Genomic DNA, 12418 nt, shown 5'->3' on the forward strand with positions numbered 1-12418 from the left:
GTTGGTTGCTATCCAGAGTAGGGAAGACATGACCTACCCTTAAGTAGCTTTTCCTTTTTGCAGCCTAGTAATCTAATCTATGGGATTTAACAACTTTTAATGAATCAGATAAATCAAATGGACTAAGATACAAAAAAGAAATAACAGGACTTAAAGACAAACTTTTGTTTCTAAGAACATTCTGATTAGTTAGTAAAAAAATTTAAAAGTTTTTTCCTAGTACAGTTCTCAAACTAGAGAGTGGTACTCTCTCCTTCTCAAGGCTAGGAGGTGGTAGAAGCTGTTGAAATGGGGCTTGCTCTTGTTCCCTCAAAACTGTTTCCTCTCTGACCTATAGATTATTCTCATTTTCTCTTCTGCCTTGTGATAGTTATGAAGCATTTTATACAAGCAATATTTAACACTAACCAATCCTTGTGTTCTCCAAAAAACTTTACAATGTTACTTGGAAGTGCCTCAAAGCCTGATTCAAGACAAGGGTGATGAGTAGGAGCATATTGCTTTTCTTAATAGTCAGAGTTTGATCTGTCCAAATAATATGATTTTACTAGTAGGTAACATCTAAAAACATATCAAAAAGAAATACCGTTACTTAGATAATTCAAAAGTAAATTTGGGTCAACAGGGCTTATTGAAGATCCTGATAGATTAATGTGTTATCCCTATTTTCTAAGCATGGCATAAATCACAAATATACTAGGATTTCTATAAAACATTTGCTATGCAGTTACAAGGAAGTTATTATTCAGACCAAAGGATGTATTTTTTACATCTTTTCCTTTTCTGTTGTGTGCTGATAAGCCATGGCTAGAAATTACTGCAGGAAAGAAAGGTCTGTGTAGGACAGTCAAATACAGGATCAATTTCACATTGGTATTAACATTTTGTTAAGGAAAGGAAAACTAAATGGTTCTAGAAATACGTTTTCAGTAGAGATATCATTAATAACTTTGCAGAAGATCCTGACAGTATAGAATACTTAATACAATTCTCAATTTGCATTTTCACATTAACTACATATTAACACATTCCACCATGGGTAAAACCTACAGGTGGTAAGTCAGTCTGGACCTAATTATGAAAATCACATTTGGGATGGAAAATACTGGCACTAAAAGGGCAAACAGCCACAGGTCTGTTTCACTTGTCACATGTTGAGGCAATATCAAGTTTCACATGAACTTCACAGAAATCTGAATCATGGGAGGATGCTTCCTGATGGAAGTAAAAAGAGCATACCAGCTTCCACAAAATAGAAAGGGGCAAATGTTTCTTTAGGGAAAACAAACAAACAAACAAACAAACAAACAAGCAAAAACCAAAAAAACCACCTATTACCTAGCGATCACACAGTCTATGGCTGATAGAAAATCTTGGGTTGGAAGGCACCTTAAATGTTATCTAGTTCAAACCCCCCAGCTGTGGGCAGGGACACCTTTCCCTAGACCAGGGACTCACAGCCCCATACAGCCTGGCCTTGACCACTTCCAGGGACAGGGTATCCATGAGGGCCAAACATGTCCTGGGATGCACTGGACACATTGTCGCCAACTAGTCAAGGGAGGGGATTGTCCTCTTCTACCCAGGCATGATGACTTCAGGCTACCAATGAAATTATTTCTGTCTTAAAAGAGGTCCTGTGTCCTGTGAATTTTACTGTGTTTTGAAAAGGTATGAACTTATCTACTTAAAAAAAAGATAAGTTTCTAAAAGGAATCACTCAGTCTGTTTGTCATAGTAGAGACAAAAGTCTAGTTTGCATTGTATACTTCTTCAGTAAAATATAATTCCTTTTGCAAATTTAAACTGCTTATATATGTATCATATATACCTTATGTATATACTTTGTTAACTAATTCAGTAATTTTGCTATTGATACAATTCTGTATACCCTTGCTTTGCTTCTTTACTCTTCTAGCAGGTTTTCTTATCTACTTTGTATGCAGTTATTACATGAATAATGCAGAAGCAATTTTTTTATTGTGATATCTTGACAAAAATGAGTTTGTTCAACTGTAGTAACACACGGTGCTGGCAGTCAGTAATTTCATGAGAGACTTTTATTGCTACCAGGGGAAAGAGAAGTGGATAATAAGTACCCTAAGGGAAATATATTAGTGTTATAATTCAATTCCTAAGTGACCTGACAATTAATAACCAATAATGATGCGAGCCAAAGAGCAAAAGAATAAGATATGCTGTAAATTATTTCATGAACAGTCTGTGTAAGGAAGGGCACAGTTCTCAGGCTTATTATAGGCCAACAGAGATTTTTTTAATACTCCTGTGTCTGTAAGTGAGCTCTGCTTTATGAAAAAAATACAGTTTTCATCCTCTAATGATGATAAAATGATTACATAAATAATGTTAAATCATTTTTCATGGCTGAAGTATGCAAAGCTCAGCAGTTAAAGCAAAGTAGGGTTCACAAGCACTAACATTTGCAGAAAGTATGGTATACCTAAGGGATAGAAATATGAAACAGGATAGATAATCATACAATTTAATACACGGTAAAGAAAAAAGACAAGAAATAAGCTCTGTCAACATAAGTACAGAATAATGTAATAAAACAGCAAGTTATTAAGAAGGGAAAAAACTGCGCTAATATTGGGAAAACAGATGTTCCTAAAAAGCTGTGGCTTATTCTTATTATTGGAATTTTTTTGTCATGTTTTTTAAGCTTACTCTTAAATATGTACTCATAAGATATAAGATTGTCTCATTACTGGGCTCATCCTGTCACTTAAATATTCATATAAAACCAAGTATCAATATAGTCAAGCTGCTTATCCATTGGAAAATCAAAAAAACAAATATAGAAAAATATTTTAAAAATCCATAGCCACAAACATCTACACAGAATCATTTACGTTTGAAAAGTCCTTTAATATTGAGTGCAGTTGAAGGCCTGGCAGTGTCACAGAGTGAAGCCTATCTAAAAAATATAGAAATATTTACTTTTGATAGTGCAAAATCTGTTTTTTTCCATAGGAATGTATTAAAAAATAATTAAATAATTATATGCAGAAATACTAGAGCATAAAATAAACCTTAAATTTACAGTATCAAAAGAAACAAAAAAAGACCTTAAAAATATGAAGCATTTAAGTAATGCTGATATGAAGCAAGCGAGAACACTAAACATTCTGAAAAAAATTTTCCACATACTTGAAATCATGGAATTTTTGAAATCGTGATTATACCAAACCAAGAAATTTAATTGGAAAAATTATGGATTTATGCAGATATTTATCATTAATTCCAGGAACATAAATATCAAGAAATAGAGTTCACCTATACCGAGGAAACACTTCTTTACTGGGCAACATTCTTAGACAATAGAGTTCAATTTCTCTATGCAGCTAAATTGTTAAAAAAGCCTTTGGCATAACTTTGGTTTAAATCAATTCCTACTCTTCAGAGCACTTCTTTGACATGGATTGAAATTCAGTACAGGCCAAAGATAGTTCCAATATACAGTCTGGAAGTAACCCTTTTAGTCTGCTTTCAAAAACAGCTGAAGACTCATACTTGCTTGTACAGATTCAGCCAATAAGTTTATTCTGAGGATTTACATAAAAATGAAGATGAAATTTCCCACCTTTTCTGAAAATATATATTTCATTTCAAAAACTTACTTTTTTCTAGAAAATGTGTGCAAAGGGGTGTTCTATTTGCTTCCTCCTTGCTAATTAATTAAGCAGTTTTATGAATCTAGAAAGGTTTTTACTTCAAGTGTCTTGTTATTATGATGACTGAATATTTGTGTGGCATTTTAGAACTTTGATCTGAATACGTCCATTGATTTTAATGAAAATTGTGTGCTTTTCTTTCTTACTCCCTGTTGTGGTTTAATCTCAGCCAGCAACCAAGTGAGCTGCTCTCTCACTCCCCCACTCACAGGATCAGGGAGAGAATCAGAAGAGTAAAAGCTAGAAAACCCATTGGTTGAGATATAGACCCCTTAACAGGGAAAGAAAAGGCCATGCACACAAGAAAAGCAAAACAAGGAATTACTTTACTGCTTCTCAAGGTCTGGCAGCTATACAGCCATCTCCAGGATCGCAGGGTCCCATCACACACAACAGTGACTTGGGAAGAAAACTATGAACACTCAAAAATTTCCCCCCCCGCCCCCCCCTTTTCCCAGCCATTCTATATTCTGAGTATGATGTCACATAGTCTGGAATTTCCCTTTGGTCAGTGTGAGTCACCTGCCCCTGCTCTGTCTCCTTGCAGCATCCCATTCCCTCCCAGCCCCCTTGCAAAAGTGGCAGTAAAAAAGTAGAAAAGCAATATTGCTCAGCAATAACAAAAACAGCTCTAGATTATCAACACTGTTTCTGGATAAATCCAAAACATAGCCCTATATCAGCCACTGTGAAGAAAATGAACTCTACCCCAGCCCAAGATCTCAAGACCGCAATTTGGAACTTTGTCTATGTGAACAATATTTTGTACATGAGCAAGGCTTGAGTTATATCATAATTACTTTTACTGTTTAGAAAAATGGTGGCTATTCTTAATTAGCATTTTATTTCTGCCCTTCTACTTTAATCATGTACCTCTAAATTTCCACAGTGACAAGTATATGGAAGAAAACTAATATACCTGGAATTGCTTAATCTTCTTTTGCATTCACAATAATAAAATTAAATTGTACATGCTGCTTTTCAGACGTTGGATGTTATAAGGTGTTTTACAAAGTAATGAATTAAAATGTTGGCAGTGCTGTGCCCTGTAGGCAAATAGAGCTTCTATTATGCTACAACAATTGTTCACACATGGATGTAAAATTGCAACCTGATTTTATATTGAGAGCATGAATGGAAAGGACACTGAGGTTATTCTCTACTCATTTTATGCAGTTCCAAGAGCTCTAAAAATTTTTACCTAAATAGACAAAGACATACAAGGCAAAAAGAACAGCTATAGATGAAGAAATCAGTAATGGTTACATTTTGCTGATTTATACCACCAGAACTAATTAACCTAAAACCTTCGTTGGCATTGTGATTTGTCAATATGGAAGAATTGTGTATTCACAGAGAAAAAATATTCAACAATATTCACATTTTGTTTGCAAATTACCCTCTCCAAATGTATCAGAAATATACATCAACTATTGTAAGTGAAGTATATGAATTAAGTGCTAATGTAGATCTGAATAAATAATTTATTCAGTGCCCCCTTTGGCCAGATTTCTCATGCTAATTCCATCTGATCCTCTTGTGACTATATCTCAGTTTGATTTTTTTCTTTCTACTGTGAATTGAAATATTGCTCCTGCTACATCATTTTACTGAGGAGTGATTTACATAAGAAAATAAACGTATTATTTTTTGTTAAACAGGAGATTTAAGTCAAGATTTAAAGGGAAGACCCTGAAGAAAGGGAAAGTATTGTTTAATTGAAGGTGTCCCCAACCAGTCTTCTACAGAAAGGCTTTTTAAATTATGCTTATCTACCTGATTCTTCTTCCTAACATAATAACTTTGAACTAGTCAGCCAGTTACCAACTAGCTTTACAGCCTAATTTTTACAGATTTTGCAACATAATTTTACCTCATTCCTGCTCAAAGCAGGGTAAATTCAAGCTGGTTGCTCAGGAGAATTTTCTTTGAGTTTTGAAAATCTCCATGGATGGAGACACCAAAACTTCACCAGCAGAATATTTCAGTGTTCAATCGCCCACACAGTGAAATATTTTTCTTAATTTGAGGTAATGAAGGTCATTGGAGAAGACAGGAGATAATGGATAATCTACAGAAAGAAAAAATTCTATAAAGGATAATTAAAAGGTGAAATAGAGAAGGGGAGGCATAGCAGCCTTGAAGTGAAAGTGGCAATACTAGAATAAGGTGGTGTTTAGTATGAAAATATTAAACAAGAAGAAATTAACTTTTAATTCTTAATGCTCCTGACCAACACAGAAAAGCAATTTTCTTCCTCAAAAACAATTGAAATAAAAAATTATGCTTGGGAATTTTTCAAGACGTTATTACAAAAGATGTATTCTTTTCAAGATGTTATTTTTTCAGTCTATTTTATTATATCCCCAGATAGTATCAGTATCAAAGTTTCATTTTCTGGTGTGTTAGGGATAACTTTATGTTTTTGCAGGTGGATCTCTTCACCCCTGTGGACCATCATGGGCTCAGCTGCCTCACCATGGTCTGAACTACAGGTTGCAGGGGAATCTCAGCTCCAACACCAGGAACACCTCCTGCCCCTCCTTCTGCACTGACCTTGGAGTCTGCAGGGTTGTTGCTTTCACATATTCTCACTCCTGTCTCTCCACTTGTCCTGCAACAGCTCTTCTCCTTAGCTCTGTTATCTCAGAGGTGCTACCACTGTTGGTGATGGGCTAGTCCTTGGCCAGCGTTGGGTCTGTCCCGGAGCTGCCTGGCATTGGCTGTTCCTAAGATGGGAGAAGCTTCAGGCAGCTTCTAACAGAAACCACCCCTGGAACCTCCAGAGGCTTGCCATGCAAACACAAAAATTGCATTTTGAGAAAAATGCCTGGCTTTTGCCAAAATCCTATGAGATTAACACAGGAAGTGGTGGCAATAAAGGTAATGATGGAAAAAGATATCCAAAGGATACAGAATCTGCTTGCTCATTAGGGAAGAAAATCACATTTCTATAGCTGTGACCTATCACTGCCATCAGATTATACAAATAATTTGCAATTAATAAATTTGTTACTAAATACATTGATTCAATTATAGTTTCAATAATTGCATAATAATAACAACCTAAATGTTAAATATTTATTCTGAAAAAATGTAGAGAAAAATAAAACAATAAAACATCAGAATACTTATTCCTGTAAGGTCCAGCAGTAGTCTGTACCTATACCATAATGTGCTATATTTGCTAATAATTACTTGCAGCTTTTGATCACCACACAGTATTGTTAGCAAGCCATAGGGATTGAACTTGAATTCAGAAAATTGAAACCCCATGCACTGAATGAGTATAATAGACTGCTCTGTGTGTAAATTATATTTATTTGGCTGCAGCCAGCAAGATAAAATGCTTAATCTAAAAAAACTAATAATCATGAAACAGAAATTCATCACTATAACTCATTTCTCTGGTACATGCTACAAATTAAAAAATAAACACTAGAGGAAACTATCTATAAAGGATCCCAGAGGCTCTTGAAGTATTCTAAAGGAATCATAATTTAAAAGCTGAACTATGGTAATATTACTTTATTGATGGATTGCGCTCATGAGTTGCGACTGTGCAGATAAATTAATGTTTTTAAAAATCAGAAGCAAATAATAGAAATATATTAATGGTGATGTTGATATACAGATCTTAAGTTTCATAATTTTGCTTGCCTTCCTCATGAAAAGGTTTCTCAACACAATTAAACAATCATTAGTCATGTTTAATTGATTCAAATGTTTATTCTGCTTTCACTGAAATTAGAAACAAAGTTTTATACGTTTAATAGTAAAACTAAAATAGTAAAAGTATTGTTTCTACTGGATGAAAGCATGCTGGATTTAAAATAAGATACAGATTTCAGAATGCATAGATTGATTTAAAATCATATAATAGAATCATAGAATCTTTTTCATTGGAGAAGATCTCTGAGGTCATTGAGTCCAACTGCAAACCCAGCAAAGCCAGGTCCACAACTTAACCACATCCTTAAGTGACACATATCTTTTGAATATCTCCAGAGATGGTGGCTAAACCACTTTCCTGAGCCACCTTGTTCAAATATGTTCCAATATTCGAACAATTCTCTCTACGAATAAATTTTTCCTAATATCCAGTCTAACTTTCCCCTGGCACAGTTTAAGATTATGTCCTCTTGCTGTGTCACTTTTTTCCTGGGAGAAGAGACTAACACCCACCTGACTACATCCTCCTTTCAGGAAGTTGTAGAGCATGATAAGGTCTCCCCTGAACCTCATTTTCCTGACTTGTGCTCCAGAGCCTTCACCAGCTCCATTGCCCTGCTCTGGACAAGCACCAGCACCTACCTCAATGTCTTTCTTGTAATGAGAAACCCAAAACTGAACACGGGATTTGAGGTGCAGCCTCACCAGTGCCAGGTACAGGTGGACAATCACTGTCCTTGTTCTGCCAGCCACACTATTTCTCATACAAACCTGGATTCCACTGGAAGATCCTTCTTGGCTATTTGGCCACATGCTGGCTCATGTTCAGCTGGTATGTCTGTTATTGAGTAAAAAAAAAAAAAAAAAAATGTCTGCAAAGAGAGTTATGAGGAAAATGAATGATCCATTTAAAATTAATTAGTCACTTATGCAGATTCTCATACTGATGAATAAAATGATATTTATTTTCTGAATTACACTAGAGTGGTCAAAGACCACACTAAATTTGAAGACTATGTTCCTAGACCAAATTTATTTTTCCTGGGCATGCTCCTGCAGACAAACTGCTAGACAGTCTGTGATGAGAATATACAATTACATGATTGTCTGGTTGTAATCAATAGGAGATATACTATCAGATTCCTGATGAGAATTAAAACATATATCGATCTATTGATTTACTTGTTCAGTTAAGTTATGAATTTTTCCACTCTGGCAAGCATTGGCACGTATATAACTGGTGCAAAAATAGTAAATTATAATATATCACTTTTCAATTTGGATTTTCTTTAGGAAATCTTTTCCATTGAAAATGTTGTCAACTTGTTCAATGCACTTCTTGGCCGTCAAAATTACATCCACAAAGTAGAATAGTATAAACATAATCTTCAAAGGTACTTTGAACTTTCCTTTCTCCTTGGAAATAAGTGAGAAAAAAAATCATTTTGCACTAAGTCAGTGTTTTCCTGCTATTTTAGCTATGAAAATAAATAGTATTAGGGGAAAGAGTGAGATCATGGAAAGAACAAAGATAGCTGCAAATTTAATAGCTATACTTGTTAGTGTCAGTTGGGCCAAATCTTACAAACATTTCCACTCTTGACATTACATAGGAATAGTCATATTAAATTTGATTTTGTAACTCATTAATCAGGAATATTAAAGTCTTAAATAATCACAGTCTGCAAGTCCTTTGTTATAGAGGCTCTTAACTCAAAAAAAGGATCTTGTTGATGTTAATTAGCAGAAGAGTACCACAACAATGCCAAATGAAATATAATGTACAGCTGACTGGGGAGATTCACAATTAATTGATGATCAAGATGAAATTTAAAAGAATTAAAAGCTGTGTTATGTCTATTACACCTGACATATAGTAATCTGGATGAGAAAAAACTGTAACTCTTATCTTTGGCTGCATTAGAAACATTTAAATACCCAATAAAACATCCATTAACATTTATCAGTTTTCAGATATATATGCACTCAGTAAAATAAAACCCAAGATTCTTTCATGTGATGGGAAACAATATAACTTTAAATAATCAGATTTTTTTATTCCAGTAATGACAGATAAATCAGTCTTCAGAAAGTCTGTTTCCAGTTGTCATACCAGAAGTAGATTAAAAATTATCATATCTATAAAGGGTGGGAATGAAGCTCTCAATTCTATCCATGTTTTATACATCAAGCAATTTTTGGATAAAACCACCCAGATTCAGTCTAGGAAAGGAATATACCTCATTCTTGATGCTTGCCCTTAAAATTCTTCCTCATTAAAATAATTTTTTAAAGAGCAAGTTTCTTCTTTTCTTTAAAACAGATGAAAGTGAATCAGCTTTTTTTATTCATTCATGAGTCTATCTATAGCTAGAACATATGTTAGCTTTTTGAAAACTACATGCCTGGTCAGAAATTACCTAACTTTACCTGAAAATAAATAAATAAATAAATAAATAAATAAATAATAAAAATCTGAGCCTTTCAGCTTTACTGGAAACATTTTATACATCCATATTGCAGAACATATCCATCACATGTTATTATAAATGTGAGGAATCTGTATGTGTTTAACCATCATTTGAAGTTAACAAGAATTCGTGCCTTTTTATTGGACTCCATAGAGATTTAAGCTAACTCAAAAATAATGCTGAGAACAATTTCAAGAAATTAAAATCTAGATGTGAATCCAAGAAGTAATGAGTAGTATGTTGGTTGTAAACATTGCTATTTATAGCATACTTATAATATAGTCATATATTTATATTCAAAATATATTCTGCATGAATTTCATCTTACCGGCAAAATATGCTGCATTTCTTTAAAGTCTTGGCAAGAATACTGTAGATCATTTCCAAGGACATTAGAGTTTTCTATGCTCAAACATGTATCTATATGAATTCTATTTAATGAGTTGAAAATGCCAGTAGATTTTTTGTTTGGTTATTATTTAGTGAAATGGTGAATTTCTCTATTGAAGGAGCCCAATTATAAACACCTGATCATATTCACCACCTGCTCCCAAATAAGTTGATGAGCTAAGAGGGCTTATGCTTAAAATGCTCCATCAGAATAGAAGACTTTTATACAAGGATTTTAATAATCCCAATTTAGAACAGAGATCCAAGTCCATATTTTGTGATCAGAGGAGATACTTGGACTGTCCTTGTCATGTAATGCAAGTCAGGTAAAAGCAGCAATAAGAAAATGGACTTTCAATCATTAGTCAAAAATTAATCATATACAGATGTTTGTTTTACTAAATTATGATTCAAATTTGGTCTCTATGGAAATTTGGTCTAAAAGGTGGTGCTTTATAAATTTGTCCTTTTGTGTTTTGTATCATTTGAAAAGTCAGTATAAAACAGGTGTTTTTTTTTCTTATTACTAGATATAACTAATTATGAACTACATATTTTAAATCAGAAAATTAATTTACAAAATTTTTTCCAGTTCTCTTGAATAAGACCAAAAGCCAAAAATCACCAAAATTGCTGTATGAAAATTACCTTTCTGCCTTTGTGTATACTTACATTTAATATCTTTGTTTAGAAGAGAGGCATTCTACTTTCAAGAAATATATACATTATCAGTTACAACTCATCTGATACAAGAAAGTCAAATGCAAAGGGCTTTTTATATCTGTTGAGTGCTGCCTATTATTTATATCTCAGTCCTGTTATTGATATTTTGTCTATCAGAATGCAAGTACATGAGGCAAACTTCAATACAGCTGAAGTATTCTGCTGGAAATGCTTAGGCCAGGTGAAAATTCTTGCTGGCCCGTATATTTTCAGTCAGATGAGCAAAAAAGTGGGGCAAATGAGTGTTTGGAAAACTGCTGTGAGATTTGTTGCAGGAAGTTAGTTTACTACTTGAAAATATCCATTCTATTACATGAACACTTAAGTGTATAGACTTCATAGATTCAGGAATAAACCAAACAGAATTTATACTATTTCTACATACATTGGGGAAAAAAAAAAAAAAAAAAAAAAAAAAAAAAAGTATATGAAATTGTTAATTATAGCTTTACATTGTCATGATTTTTTGAATGAACAAGAATGACACTCTCAGGATTTAAAATTTACTTCAGGTAGCAATCATGGAGGAATATTGTATAAGTTGACAACAGAGGAATGCATTTAATTAAAAAAGCACAATTAAAAATTAAAACTGCTAAGAACAGTAATTACTTTACTAAAATGGGAGTGACTATGCCAAGGAAATTAAGTAATGTTAATAAGGAAGTAATGACTGAAGAACTATGATAAACTTATTGAGATCTAGGCAGTGTTCCTGAAAAGATTTTCAAACTGAATGACTGACTTGACTGATTCTGTAGTTTATATTTTTACTTTATTTAAATTGTATGATGAATATTTTAATTTTTGAGGATTTTACTTCCCTTCTTATTCTCTTGCTGTTTCTTCTTCATACTGAAATGAGTCAAGGGAAGCCATTTAAAACCTTTTTTTCAAAATAAAGTTTACTCTAAGGAACAGATTTTTAGTCAGTCTTCACTCAAAATAACTCAAAAAAAAAAAAGACCCCTGAAATTTCATTTATTATCAATAGACACTCCTGAAATATTTCAGTTTTGACATCATTGTTTAAAAAAAAAAAAAACAAAAAAAAAAAACAAAAAAACAACAACAACAACAACAAACTTTATTCTATTTCCAATCTTTTCATTTGTTCTTATCAGAATAGTCCTTGATTATTTTCTAGGGTCTAAAAATGAACCAAAAATGAAATTGTTCAAGATGGAAGATTCTGAACAGAGAGATTAATATGTTTAGGCAATTGTTTGATATTTTTCTAACAGGAATCATAAAGAATTTCAATCCATTTCTACTGAAAAATATTGCATTTACCCAAAACCTACTGTTTCATCATATAATATCTTCAACTGCAAAGTTTTGTCAGGCCTTACCTACCTGAGAATTTACCTGCTGCATCACTAACTTCGCTTGATCCACCAGCTACTTGCAAGGACTGTTGCTGTTGCTCTCTCCAAAAGGGATTCAGGCTCCTAGATACAGTAACAC

At 33.5% G+C, this 12418-nt stretch overlaps 1 long non-coding RNA gene across 1 annotated transcript; it reads right to left on the bottom strand.

Annotated features, from left to right (window-relative positions):
* Window positions 1-4281: 4281 nt before the first annotated feature.
* Window positions 4282-10331, bottom strand: LOC136287857 (uncharacterized). Its single transcript, XR_010720391.1, has 3 exons — window positions 10167-10331; window positions 8139-8205; window positions 4282-6424 (listed from the first exon to the last, which is right to left on the bottom strand). It is a non-coding gene; the product is annotated as an uncharacterized lncRNA (long non-coding RNA).
* Between the last annotated feature and the right edge of the window lie 2087 nt (window positions 10332-12418).

This window comes from Chamaea fasciata, unplaced genomic scaffold (assembly GCF_029207755.1).
Source record: "Chamaea fasciata isolate MVZ Bird 193981 ecotype frontalis unplaced genomic scaffold, bChaFas1.0.hap1 SCAF_3, whole genome shotgun sequence".
Taxonomy (NCBI): Eukaryota; Metazoa; Chordata; class Aves; order Passeriformes; family Sylviidae; genus Chamaea; species Chamaea fasciata.